General features: G+C 49.4%; 1 protein-coding gene across 6 annotated transcripts in view; it reads right to left on the bottom strand.

Annotated features, from left to right (window-relative positions):
* PACSIN2 (protein kinase C and casein kinase substrate in neurons 2) overlaps positions 1 to 14,673 on the bottom strand; it is a 134,189-nt gene that overhangs the window by 118,828 nt on the left and 688 nt on the right. The window lies entirely within an intron of this gene.

The following is a 14,673-nucleotide window of genomic DNA, read 5'->3' as shown; positions in this document are numbered from 1 at the left end:
CACTGAGCTAAAGTGGAAATAATGTAAGAGCTCTAAAAAGACCACGATATACCCTGCGATCTTCTTATACTGTGCCACAATGCTAACAAAATCTAAAGGATCTCAATTAGCCAAACCCTAGAAGACTTTAGATAAAATGCAGCACTACAAGTGATCCTCACCATGTGCGACTGGTTTCGTGGTATGAACAGCTGAGAAGGGGACAACACCTCCCCAAACCCCAGCTGTCAAAGAGGGAGGGACCCCCCACGCTCTGCAGGGCGCCATGGGCAGCGGAGACCACAGGGCCAGACACACGCAGTAAGCATGGACTCCGCTGTTTCAAGAAACCAAACGTACAGTGAATCCAGAGCAGCGCCGTGCACCGCGACACCCCCACATGTGACCGTGGGAACACTCCGGCTCGCACACCCAAGCTCCTTCTACGCATACACTACCTGTGCACAACCACCCTGTGGCCCCCTCTCAGCATGAAGTGTGTGTACACGGAAGCCCAGTCCACCCTCAGAAGGACCCAGCGAGGGATGAGGCCGACACAGCTCCTACAGGTGGGCCGGGGAGAACCGCAGAGCCTCTGTCTCCACGAGAGATCTGCAAGGCGGATGCTTGGCTTCTGGGCAGGCACAACCACTGCCTTTAGGAGAGCTCGCCCTGGGGGGAGAGTCCCATCAGAAGAGGGCCCCGGGGAGGGGGGAGGAGTCCCATGTGCCTGATCTAGGACGATCCTCCGTGCTGTGCGTGGGCTGCAGAGATACTCAACCCTGGCATGTAGTCATGTTTCCAAACAACTCTAAAGGGGCAGTTCTGTGTTTGGCATGAAGCTGTGGCAAGCCGGAGAAGGAAGCAGAGCTATAAAGTTATTAAATGTAAATATTTAAAGAACTAGCAGCTGTTGATGCCAGGAGGATGGCAGCTTGCAAACTTCCAGTCAGAATAATGGTTCTGTTATGTCAGAGCCCGAGTCAAGATCACAGATGCTACTCCATCCCACCCTCTACAGAGGATACAAACTTGAAAAGCAACTTACTCTGTCCATTGGGCAGTGCCTTTAAAGTTAAAATAAGAAAATAACTGTCTGATGTGGAAAATACCAGTATGCATGTAAATCTCCTTTTTTAAAAAAGATTTTTTTTATTCATTTGAGACAGATACAGAAAGAGAGAGAGCATGAACAGGGGGAGAGGCAGAGGGAGAGGAGAAGCAGACTCCCCGCTGAGCCAGAAGCCCAGATGCACAGCTCCATCCCAGAACCCGGAGATCATGACCTGCGCCAACAGCAGAGGCTTAACCGTGTCAGCCCCCCAGGCGCCCGGGATCTCCTCCTTTAGGCCGAGCACTAAATGATGTGTGTCTCAAATGCCATTCAGGAGGCGACTGTTTGTGACCAAGGATAAGATTATGCAATTTTAGAGAAGAGAAAAAAAAAAGATTATGCAATTTTGCTAACAATAAAAACATATATATTTGTTGAATTCAAGTGTCCACACTGTCTACCATGTAGGGGCCTGAAAGCAGTCTCCACTCATGTTTCCATCCCTGAGCAAGGCAATCTGATGGGACAGGCAAAGGTTACATTTCTGACCACTAAGGGAACCAATCAGAGAAGGGAGGTGTTCAGGACAAAATGAGCACGCTTAGTTTTCTGGTGACATTTCTGCTGATGCCCTCAGGCCTAGCTTGCTGAATTCCACAACCCCAAGCTGCTCACTGATAGAATGCACACACCTCCCCAGCCTAGCTCTGAGGCCTGCCACTTAACCTAAGCCCAGCTTCCCACCTGCAAGACAAAGCTATCATAAGGATAAGTGTAATCATGCACGGAAAAGTAGGGCACTGCCACAAAATAAGCCTCCATAAATATTAAATTTTTAAACATCATTATGATAATGACAAAGTAAAAAACCAGTTCAGGTAAGGCAACAACCTGCACCCTGCTGAGCCCTGAATAAAGCTTGGGTCACAGGCTGCTAAGGAATCATGCCTCCTGGTCAGTTACCAAAGGGCCTGCCCTGAAATTAAGTAGCCCCCTGCCATGGCACGCACCCAGGCAGGGCAGCTGAGCAGACGTTTCTCGGGAAGGAAAACAGGAAGTGTGGAAAAGACAAAGCGAAGCTAAGCGCCCGTGCCTCTGGGGCTTGGTAGTCACCATCCAGGTTGGCTAAGAAGCTGCCAGGATGCCTGAGCCTTCAGAGCCTTCAGAGCCTGCCAGAGCCTTCACTACACACACAACCAAAGGTTCAGCCGGTTGCCTAGGCAACGGCCAACCTAGGCACACTTACACATCTGTGGAAAGCGGGGCAAAGTACAATTCCCATACTTCGTGATACAAACACAGAAGGCCAAGCTCAGAGCAAAGCAGGAGTCTAAAATCTGGGTTTATTGACAGAATAAACTTGAGTGGGGAAGGACAGCGCCAAGCCAAGCCCCGCCGTGCTGGCAGCAAAACCCACTTTGTGTCTGAGAGGCAACACTCCTGTCACGCTTCTGTGTTCTGATCATTTCCTCTTACTTCTACCTCAGTGCAGTAACCTCTTGCTTTGTTGTGGACTCAGCCTTTCTACCCTAGGATAAGAGGAACCGAGAATAGAGTTTTTGTCCCCCCAGGGGCCAGAGAACTAAAGGGAAGCAGGCCCTGCCCACCCCAGAGACAGAGGATGTGATGGAGGCCCAGCAGGAGTCCCAGGGACTAGGCACTGAGGCCCAGCACTGCTTCCACCTGAGCCCCTCCTCATCCCTCATAAAACATGTTTTCTTCTGCAGACCCTGGAAAAGGAGCCCCCAGGAAAACAGGACTCCCTCAGTCTCAGGGTGGATCGGGAAGGGACAGTAGAAGATGAAGAAGCCAGCCAGGCCACAGTGAAGGGACACTGTGAAGAGCAGGGCAGGACACAGCAACTTCCCAACAGAAAAAACAAACACAAAAACAAGGAGGGTAAGTACCAACATTAAAAACCTCCTAGAATGTTCTCTGAGATGATGGTCTCTAACAACTAACAGCACCAGGAGCATCTGTGAGAGCAGCCTCTAGAAGATACACAAGGTAAAATCTGCAGGGTCGCTCGACCCCTGGGCTGTCCCGCCATACCGATGACCCTGGCAGCAACAACGTGGCACAATGTCCTTCCCAATACACACACTGTAAACGAGGAAAAGAAGAGAACAAGTTCAAAGAGATGCTGTGCTTCCGAGTATCAGGACCACTGGGCTGAAGAAGAAATGCAACCACAAACACTTACAGCCTTGGGAATGTCGAACATGAGCTTGGGTGATTATAAACACAGTAGAAAGGCTTTTTCAAAGACTGTTTCTCGCTTATGAAAAGAAAGCATCTAAGTAAAATGATATCCAGAAACCCAGAAAGGAAATGTGACTCATTTGAGAAAACCTCACTAAAGTTTCTTATCTCACAGACACTTGGAAGTTCTAGAGGCCAAGGCATGTTAACAAGAAAGAGTCCCTCAATACTTTCACCCATAAATATCAGAAAAATAAACCCAGAGCAACAGAGGAGGCATTCAAACCCTCTAAGGTGCTCATATCCTTTAATCCAGGATTTCTATTTCTGAGAATTTATTCCCAGGAACTAATCTAATCACACAAATGAAGAAAGGAAAATAAACCTGTAAACTACAAATTCATCTACAACAGTAAAAAAAGTTGGAAATTACCTAAAATGGCCAGCAATAGGGAAATGGTTTAATCTCATTACATCCACAGGATTATGCAATCACTAAAGGTCTTGTTAAAGGCAACAGTAAAAACCCAGAAAATATCTTATAAAATATTTAAGTGGATCTCAACAATACAATCCTAACAGCGAAACAGTGAAAAAGAAGCAGGCACGTGTGGTCAACGCTGGCTTCAGAGCCACTGTTCTGACAACCTGAACGACCTTGGACTAGGCACACTATCTCACTACCTACAGAGTCCCTGCACTCCAACTAGTAACCTCAGAGGTACACAGAGGAAATGCACCTCCTGCCTCTTCTGAAGCCTGGAACAAAGCAGGCAGCTAATGGGTGGCAGCTACTCCTTCTAAGGTACATTAAAAACCTCTCTATGCATGTGGAAGGTAAAACAAAAAAGAGTTCTTTATTCATTTTTTTTTTTAAGATTTTATTTATTTAACAGAGAGAGAGTGCACAAGTAGGCAGAGAGACAGGCACAGGGGTCGGGGGTGAGGGGGAAGGGGTGGAGGGCAGGGGAGGGGGCGCGGGAAGCAGGCTTCCTGGTGAACAGAGAGCCTGACAGGGCACTTGATCCCAGGACCCTGAGATCATGACCTGAGCCAAAGGCAGAGGCTTAACCCACTAAGCCACCCAGGCGCCCCAAGAGCCTTTATTCAGAAAATTCTATACTGCACCTTCAATATTTAAAAGAACTTAAAAAAAAAAAATTAAAGAACTAAAAGACAAGAATGGGAGGAAAAGCCTTCCGACAATTACCACAAGCATAAAACAACCATCTGCTCTAATTTACCTCAACAACTGATCTTCAATTGATACCACAATGTCAACAAAATGTGAAGATCTTTCACAATTTTACATAGTGCAAAATGAATGCTCTACAGAAACATAATTTCTTCTCTTTCAAATCGCTGCTTTTGAACAGCTTATGACACCTTTCAAAATACAGCTAGTGGAAGGTAAGGAAAGGGCACAACTAAGCAGGGAGCTCTGGCCTCCCCAGGCATGCTGTGCCCCCTGCTCCCAGTCGGCAGCGGGACAGGACAGGCGCCGCAGAGACGATGGACAGGTGGACGACAGCCGCCGCCCTGGCCACACACCTAACAGCTGGGCTGTGGAGAAGCCTCTCCCTTTTCTGCCCTTATCTGCCCGCTGTGTAAACTGCTGCAAACTTTCAGGTTATCTTAACCAAGTTAGTGGCAGGCAGAGATCCTATCTTAGAAGACCACATAACTTTCCTCTTTTCTGTTTCTGAGGGGTGGGGAGGGAAGATTATCGTTTAAGGTTTATTTTCATATGAGGGTGAGTGACTCAGAATCCACTTATTCAAGGAAGCAAGATAAGTGGCAAGAGCGTGGCTTCAGGGGTGCCTGGCTGGCTCAGCTGGTAGAGCATGCACCGCTTGATCTCAGGGTCGTGAGTTCAAGCCCCAGGTTGGGCATAGAGTTTACTTTAAAAAAAAAAAAAAGAATGTGGCTTCAGAGTCCAGTGGAAGGCCGCCTCTCGACCTTCTCCGTGGAAGGTCATCGCATGACGGTGCCCTAGGAAGGTCATGTATCTCAGAACTTTCACTTACTTACGTGTAAAATGGAGTTAATGCTATCTTGCTCCAAGAATGAAATGAGCAGGAATGTAAAGCTTCTTATATGATCCCTCAGAAACCCCAGAACCCAGGGGCTTGACCCAGATGGTGACCCCCCAGCCCTGACTGACCCCCACTGTCACAGGCCTCCTCACTGGCACCCGCCCAGACTCAGCTGATGATGCATTAGCTGGTGCGGATGTCACAGGTGCCACCTTAATTAAAACACTGTCACCACCAAGCTAAACAGCATCCCGGCAGGCCAGCTCCAGCCTCCAGCAACCAGTCAGCTACAAAACCCAGTAATAAGGGCCTCAGAGGTCCGTGCCGGGAGCACAGCCTGCTCTGTGGCTCCTCTGAAGACCACAACTCACAGACTTGGCACACTCAGTTGGCGACAACATAATTGAGTACAATGGAACACATAGTTTAAAATATGAACATGTTGGGCTCCTGGGTGGCTCAGTCGTTAAGAGTCTGCCTTTGGGGCGCCTGGGTGGCTCAGTGGGTTAAGCCGCTGCCTTCGGCTCAGGTCATGATCTCAGGGTCCTGGGATCGAGGCCCACATCAGGCTCTCTGCTCAGCAGGGAGTCTGCTTCCCTCTCTCTCTCTCTCTCTGCCTGCCTCTCCGCCTACTTGTGATCTCTGTCAAATAAATAAATAAAATCTTTAAAAAAAAAAAAGAGTCTGCCTTTGGCTTGGGCCTTGATCCCAGGGTCATGGGATCAAGCCCCACACTGGGCTCCCTCCTCGGCGGGAGGCCTGCTTCTCCCTCTCCCACTCCCCCTGTTTGTTTCCCTCTGTGTGTCTCTCTGCCAAATAAATAAATAAACTTAAAATATATATATATGAAAATGTTCACAAACCATGGTCTGGGCATCACTTAAAAATTTCATTCAATTGGGACGCCTGGGTGGCTCAGTTGGTTAAGCAGCTGCCTTCGGCTCAGGTCATGATCCCAGCGTCCTGGGATCGAGTCCCACATCGGGCTCCTTGCTCCGCAGGGAGCCTGCTTCTCCCTCTGACTCTGCCTTCCACTCTGTCTGCCTGTGCTCGCTCTCACTCTCTCTCTCTTACAAATAAATAAATAAAATCTTTAAAAAAAAAAAAAAAAAAAATTTCATTCAATTGAATAGGAAACTTCAAAACAGTAGGCGCAGTTCATTCTGTCTGTTAAAGACTGCAGGCAGGCGCCAGCCAGGGCCCCGTACCTGGGCTCCCTGGAAGCCCAAATTAGGGTGGAGGTCCTTGTGGGGTCCTGGCCAGCTGGTCTCAGGCAAAACCACCAACCCTCCAGTCCCTCCTCTTCTCCTGTGAGCAAGAAAGAAGGGAGCCAACCAAAAGGGCTGGAAACAAAATGCAAGCTATGGGAAAGTTCTGGTGAACTGCAAATGCAACCAAGCCGTTTTTATATACATTTATTTCCATTCTCAAATCAGGTTATTACTTACATACTATTTCTAAAGTAAAAGGGTAATGGTGCAGTCTGGGAAACGAGGAGAAACTTTCCACAGTTCTGCAGCCTTAACTACCATCGCTGTCTGCATTCAGCTATCTTGAGCATGTGACCCGTGCACACGACCTGACAACTCACCTTCTCAAGTCCTGACATTTCTCACCACCTTGGCGTGAGCCATCACCACCCTCACGCGCCTCCAGTCACAGGATTTCTCCAACCTAGAACATTCAACTTGGCCACAGAATCGCCAACCCAGAAGGAGCAAGGCTTCAGCGAGGCTGGGGTGCCCTCACGACCCGGAGGCGATAGGACCAGCCTAGGCCCTCAACCCAACAGGAAGGCAGATGCAGAAAGGTGGCAAGAAGGCCTGGCAAGTGCCAGGATGGGAGGGAGGGGACTCCATGCAGGGCCGGTGGCCTCGCCCACATCAACAACCCTGCCATCACACTTATGACCCAGAGTCACCAAAGCAAGGTCCTCAGCTGGAGGATGAGGAGGCTGTCAACATCCCAGTTCTGAAGATGCTGAAGCATGTGGCCAAGGAAGGGCCACCCTGTTACCTAGTGGTAGAAGCGAACTCCAGCCCGGGCTGTGGGACTCTGAAACCATGTTACCTCCTACACCTTACTGCAATATGACCTTCCTTCTGGCAGTGAAAGTTACCTCCTGACTGCATGGATCTGTGACCAAAGACCACACGGGAAGGGCAGCAGAACCCAGGAACCACCGTGTTACCAATGAAAAACACAAACGCAGGCAAAGACACTGAGGCAAAACTGCTGCCAGTCCCACTCTGGAAGCCCCTCTCATTGGAGAGCCACTGCTTCCTGGAAACTTCAGTGGTACTCTCCGAGCCTCCAGGGACACTGGCGATTGTTAAAATGAGCCACCAGGATCACCCCTTGCTGACTGCATCCCTCACCTCTCAACGGAGGTTTCCTCTCTGTGCAGAGACACAGATACCTGCTGTGTCCGCCCTGAAACAGCCCCCATCGGACTCCGAACCAGGCATGCGAGGCAGGTTCCAGCCTGAAGCCTGCACCCAGCCTCCCCTCCTTCCACCTCAAGTGGCTCATCTCACACTAAGCCACTCGCACCCCCACATTCTTCACAGCTCTGCACCTCTGCCTGCCATTCTCCTTCCAGGCATCACCAGCTCCAGAGACACCTGCCTGAAGGTCAGCTCTCTGCAGTGTTCTAGGGCAGTCAGACCCTCCCACTTCTGTCCCCTCCCTCCATTTTGTACACAGGCCCATCTGCTACTGTCGCAATGAAATGTGATGGCTTCCAGGTCCACCTCCTGACTGAGCTGCCAATACAGAGCCCAAGAGTCGCCTTCATCTTGGGATCCCAGATCCCAAGGCCCTGTGGGCAGGGCCAGGTGCACTGCACACACAGCAGCCAGGACGCCGCCCCTCCTTGGGCCCACCTTGCCCATGTCCCCAAACACAGCCCCAGGAGGGAAAGTAAAATAAAAAAACAAGCACTTCGGGGCGCCTGAGTGGCTCAGTGGGTTGAGCCACTGCCTTCGGCTCAGGTCATGATCTCAGGGTCCTGGGATGGAGTCCCGCATCAGGCTCTCTGCTCGGCGGGGAGCCTGCTTTCTCCTCTCTCTCTCTCTGCCTGCCTCTCTCCCTACTTGTGATCTCTCTCTGTCAAATAAATAAATAAAATCTTTAAAAAAAAAAAAAAAACAAACAAACAAGCACTTCGACACAGCAGACAATGGAGTTTCCAAGTGACAGCCCTGCCACTCTATCAATATCTAAATCACAGACAGGTAGCCCCTGGAAGAGAAGGGCCAACCTATGGATGCAAGTCTCCTGGTCAGAGTGAGGGCTTATAAAGACCAGCAGAGCTAATGAAGGAGACATTACGGTAGATCACATGTTTAACCAGACACTGTCCCTGCAAGGTGGCTGCAGCCTGGCGCTTACCCTTCGTCATGGGCCTTGCCCTCCAACAGCATCATTTCCTGACCAGGCTTCTACTTTTGGTAACTTCCAAATGCTCAGAATTCACTTCTGCCTTCAGCCTCCACCAATTCCTCTCTCTGGGGAGCAACGCATTTAAGGAAGCTGACACGTGGCATCGGGCTTTCGGTTCAGTATCAGGGAGACCATGTGTGTCTGCCTCGTTCTTGTGGGTATCCTAAAGAAATGCATCATGAAACAAACAAATCACCTGTTTCCATGTCTGGACAATGAATAACATAACAGGAAGACAGGAGACAGGACCACACAGAGACTCATACCACATTTGAGTGATACCTACTGTATACCATCCTATACTTCCATATCTGAGTATTCAAATCATCTTTACTATGAAGATTCTTTTCATGAGTAATAAATCACCTAACATCTGTGAGTCTTTAAAATTCCGTGTTCTTTTGGATACATAAGCTCTTTACATAACTAAGACCCTGTGCTGTTAATAAACTAAAAAAAAAATCAGTCCCTTCCATATTCAGAATCTGCCCAGAAGGCCACAAGAAGCCACTGCTGGGTAGTCATCATCATTGCCACAACCCACACCCGACTCCAAGCCCACCCAGCAGCTCACAGGCTGGGAGTCTCTTCTGCAAGTACATATTTGGATGGAACAAGTCAAACATTTGGAGTTTTCACTTAACATTTATTTCACAAGTGTTTCAACTGCTAAGCAACTGAGAAGCAATCATTTCAATGTGTACTTTAATCAATAAACGTTAAACAAGTCTGCTCAAAACACCAAAGTCCTACAAATGTGAACCCTATGAAAAATATGGCAAGAAAAAATAACAAAAACAAAATAAGTGTCTTTTTGACAGTCAGGCAGAAAGGTGTTTAGTGATCCAAATTCAGACCAAGAAATAGTCCTTTCAGCAGATGAGCAAAGAGTTTCCTCTGTAAGTGACACATTCTGGGATATTTACACAGCCAAACAAAACTCGTAATGACAACCACCAAGGAAGCAAAACCTAATGGAAAAACCCCAAGCTGGCAACCAGGTGTCCCAGTTCTGGTCCCACTACAAGCCTCTCACCGGGGGATCCTACCAGAGTGGTGGCCAGTCCTGTATCCCTTTCTTCATCACAAGAAGGAATATCCATCACCACCCACGCCACTCAGAAATGTTTTAAGGACAAAAAAGACAAGAGGTGAAAAAGCTTTGGAATGTGTCCTCTATAAACACAAGTTACATTATTATTAGCTCAAAGATGACCGAGAAAATAAGATTATAGAATATCATCGGTGAGAGGGAGCTTAGAGATGGGGTGATCCCAGAGTCCTAAATCTGGCCCTGGCCTCTGAAACTGCATGCTTTCTGGAAAGGAGGCCACAATTTTTATCAGATTCTCAAAAGATTAAGAACCTCTCGGCCCCTCATCCTACAAATATAAAAACTGAGACCCAGGGCACCCGGGTGGCTCAGTGTGGCTGTCTGCTCAGCAGGGAGCCTGCTTCCCCCTCTCTCTCTGCCTGCTTGTCATCTTTCTCTCTGTCAAATAAATAACTAAAGTCTTTAAAACAAACAAACTGAGACCCTAAGAATGTGACTGTTCTAGGCCTCAAGGTTAGTGAGAGGAAGGCTGGCCCAGGGCTCCTCCTCTCCAACCATGCTCCGCCCACCCCACCATACCAAATTTCTAGGGAGGACAAAAGTCACACAAATCTCAAACGGCCACAGAGTGTGTTACACAAGTCGTGGCACGTGTGGTTGCTAAAGTCATAGCAAAGTTTCTATCCTCAGTCTTCTCAAGGCTTCCTGCTGAGGTCTTTGCTGGTTGAGACAGCTTTTCCTTCATTTCTGTAACCCCTTCTCTACCTAGTTTGGTGCCTGCAGCCAAGAAACACTCCTATAGTTTTGATATGGACATTTTTTAAAAGAAATTAAATACACATTAATGTATGTCAAATATTTCTCAATTAAAAAATAAAGATGGGGGGCACCTGGGTGTCTCAGTTGGTTAAGTATCTGCCCTAGGCTCAGGTCATTTGGGGGGTCCTGGGATTAAGCCCTGTGTGAGGCTCTCTGCTCAGTGGAGAGCCTGCTTTTCCCTCTCCTGTTCCCCCTGCTTGTGTTCTCTCCCTCTCTCTAGTAAATAAAATCTTTTAAAAAATAAAAAAATTAAGACTTTGGGGCACCTGGCTGGCTCAGTCAGTGGAGCATGTGACTCTTAATCTTGGGGTTGTGAGCTTGAGCCCCACACTGGGGGGGTAGAGATTACTTAAAAACAAATTCTTGGGAAGCCTGGGTGACTCAGTTGTTGTCTGCCTTTGGCTCAGGTCATGGTCCCAGGGTCCTGGGATCAAGCCTGGCATCCAACTCCCTGCTCAGTGGGACGCCTACTTCTCCTTCTCCCACTCCCCCTGCTTATGTTCTTGCTGTCTCTCTCTGTCAAACAAATAAAATCTTTTTTAAAAAATAAATAAATAAAATAAAATCTTTAAGGAGCACCCGGGTGGCCCAGTCAGTTAAGCATCCAATTCTTGACCTCAGCTTAGGTATTGATCTCAGGGTTGTGAGTTTGAGTCCTGTGTGGGGCTCCACATTGGGTGTGGAGATTACTTTAAAAAGAAAGAACGAGGGGTGTCTGGGAGGCTCAGTGGGTTAAAGCCTCTGTGTTCAGCTCAGGTCATGATCTCAATCCTGGGATCGAGCCCCGCATTGGGCTCTCTGCGCAGCAGGGAGCCTGCTTCCCAGTCTCTCTCCGCCTGCCTCTCTGCCTACTTGTGATCTCTGTCAAATAAATAAAAACTTAAAAAAATAAAAATAAAAAGAACGAAAAAATAAATAAATTAATTAAGGGTGCCTCAGTGGCTCAGTCAGTTGAGTGTCTGACTCTTGGTTTTGTTTTTTTTTTTAAGATTTTATTTATTTATTTATTTTATAGAAACAAGTAGGCAGAGAGGCAGGCAGAGAGAGAGGAGGAAGTAGGCTCCCTGCCGAGCAAAGAGCCCGATGATGCAGGGCTCGATCTCAGGACCCTGGGATCGTGACCTGAGCCGAAGGCAAAGGCTTTAACCCACTGAGCCACCCAGGCGCCCCTGACTCTTGGTTTTGGCTCTGGTCATGATCTCGGGGTCCTGGGATAGAGCCCTGCATCAGGTTCAGTGCTCAGCACCAAGTCTGCTTGGGATTCTCTCCCTCTCCCTCTCTCTCTGCCCTGCCCTACCCTATGCGCCCTCAGCACCACTACCCACACACGCACACTCTGCCTCTAAAATAAGCAAATAAATTTTTTAAAATAATTAAAAACAAAATGAAGATTTTATTCTAGGAAATAAAAAAATGGATTACATGGTGCTATTTTACCAAACAAACATAAATGTGCAATCATGGGAACAAAAAGAAATCAATACATAAAGAAAGGAGACTGTTGTTGTTTTATGTGCTTTTAATCAAACTACCAACCCGTGTGGTCTTAGATGGCCAGTGCTTCTAACAGTTATCTTTGGAACTGCACGTATGCCAAGAATGTTGCATGGCACAGAATGCTTCTCAGTATACTTCGAGAATTCCTCTTTTAAGACTGTCTCCAGTCAGCAGACAGAACATAATCATCTGAATACTAAGTATTTGAAGGAATCCTACACAGCCATCCCAGACACCAGCACTGGGACCCATCCGGGGTCGGGTTTCAGGCACTAAGATGCGTTCAGGTATGTGAAGGATCACTGCCAGGGCCATAAAGAAAGGTCTCTACCTGTGGAATGCACACTGACTTCATAACTGAGGCATGGCCGTGCTGTTCTCAGGTGTGGCAGTTCCAAACAACCTAATTGGGGAAAAAACTGAGCCAGCACTACAGCTCACATGAATGTGGTCATTACCCCATAATCTACAGGGTGGCCTCCGCAAAGCGGCCATGACAATCTGATGACAGATAAGGCAGGCACGAGTCAGCTGCAAGGTTCAGGTGAGGGTGGCCAGAAAGCCCTTGGTAAATGCTACCCAATCTCTAAAGACAAGGCACCATTACTATTATTAAGGAATCTATGAAATCTTTTTGATATTCCGTAACATCCTGGAACCAGGTGATGACCCTGTCACAAGCAGGAAGCCTGAGCATCATGGCCTTAACTCGGTCTACAAGTTTCAAGTGAATTCAAGTGAAAGTCTACAACTTTCAAGTGAATAGGGAAGAAAATGAAAAGGTGAAGGACAAATGCCCCTCAGCTCCCACCCCAGGAATGGTCTGGCTATCAGAGATCTGTTTAGGCATCCGGGACTAAGGAAAGACAATCTTATCTCTCAGCCTATGTCCGAAACCCAGACAAGGCTTTTTACATATGCATACTTTTAGGTTATTTAAATATTATGACCTCTCATATATTTAAGACTGAGAGAAATAAAGTTCCAGTGCCCAAACAGCATGAGCTGTTTCCATTCCAATGAGTTCTTATTCTTCTCTGACAAAGTGAAGCAAGAGTGCAGACCTAATCATGCTTCTATCCCTCTGGGTTATGTTACTTTCCCAAGTAATAAATACATCAGCCTATACCGGCCAGTTTCTTTAAAGCTTGAAGACAATTGTCAAAAGAAAATCACACACCACAGAAAAGTTTTTGATGTGGCCTCGTATCTTAACTAGCATAACCTCACCCAGGAGATTGATTGCCGAGCTCCAGAATTAAGTTAAAATGCACACAGATGAGTATCCCATGTGAATCAAGAGAAACCCAAGTTGCACTGGCTCCTGTTCAATGCCTCTATGCGGAGGCTGCAACCAGGCTTGTGAATCAAGTGGAGTAAGAACATTTGGGGCCAGAACGGGAGGGCTGGCATTCAACAGCCCCCACCTGGTTGGTTTCCTGGCCCTGGGCGCCAAACTGGCAATCCCAGGAGGATTAAAAGAGAATTTCAGCATCCAACTGCGGAGGGAGGAACTGCAGAGCAGGGAAGGAAGCTGTGAGCTCACTGACAGCAGCTCAGGTTTGAATTCCTTTAGCAGTTCTCTTGATTTTCATCAGGACAGCCAGGGAGTGTTTGGTAAACAGTGTGATGAGTAGCCGTGGAGACTCTGGGCAGCCTACCCTTTCACCACAAAAAAACACAGGACAGCTGCGGCAGAGAAGGCTCCGGAATGATGACACACACCCCACCTTGAAGGCCGCCTTCCCCTGGGCATCCAACTGGACAGCAGCATCGTCAGAGGCTAGAGCTGCGCGGGGGGTGGGGGGAGGGGCGCAAGGAGGCGCACAACCTGCTCTCCCGACCAAGTCCGTCCGAAAGGGAAATCGCCCTTCTCTGGTGGAGCCAAAAGCCCAACGGACCAGTGAGATCAGAGGACAGAAATCGCTACTTCTCCAGCCCGGAGCCCTCCGATGACCCGGCAGGCTCGGAAACCCCAGAAGGGAGAAGGCGCTCACGGTTCCAAGAATCGGTGACTGTGGGAAACCCCGAGGGCGGAGCGGGCGAACAGCCCCAGCCTCTCCTGCCAGTGCCCCCGGCCCTAGGGGCTGCTCACAAGGCAGGCCTCGCCGCCCACCCCCGTGGAGCCAGCAGAGGCACGCGGAGGGTGGAAAGGAAGCGAAGGAAGGCCGGTCGTCGAAGGGCCCCCATAAGCTCATCCGCGTCCGCGTCCCGCCTGCCCCCGCCACCCGTCGGACCCGGCCCTGCCCTCCAACTGGCGCTCACCAGCCACCCCGGGGCTCCGGCGCCGCTCCCGCAGCCGCCCTCGGCTCCCGCGGGTCCCGCAGCGCACCTCGGCGCCCCTCGGCCCCGCGGGCTCCCCGCAGCGCGCTCGCGGCTCCTCCCCGAGCCGCCCCGCAGCCGCCCACCTGCCCCTGGGCGGCAGCTCCCAGCCCGCGGGCGCCGCCGCCGCACTCCGCTCGCCCGCGACCCCCGCCCGAGAACTCGCCCGCGGGCGCCCGGAGCCCCGCGCCGAGCCCGCGCCGGCGGCGCCCACCCGCCCTGCGGCGCCCGCCGCGGCCCCCGCGCACGCCCCCTCCCACGGCGAC

The sequence above is a fragment of the Mustela nigripes genome, chromosome 6 (genome assembly GCF_022355385.1).
Source record: "Mustela nigripes isolate SB6536 chromosome 6, MUSNIG.SB6536, whole genome shotgun sequence".
Taxonomy (NCBI): Eukaryota; Metazoa; Chordata; class Mammalia; order Carnivora; family Mustelidae; genus Mustela; species Mustela nigripes.
Note: the sequence above shows the minus strand (reverse complement) of the source record. Positions and strands in the feature narration are given on the sequence as shown.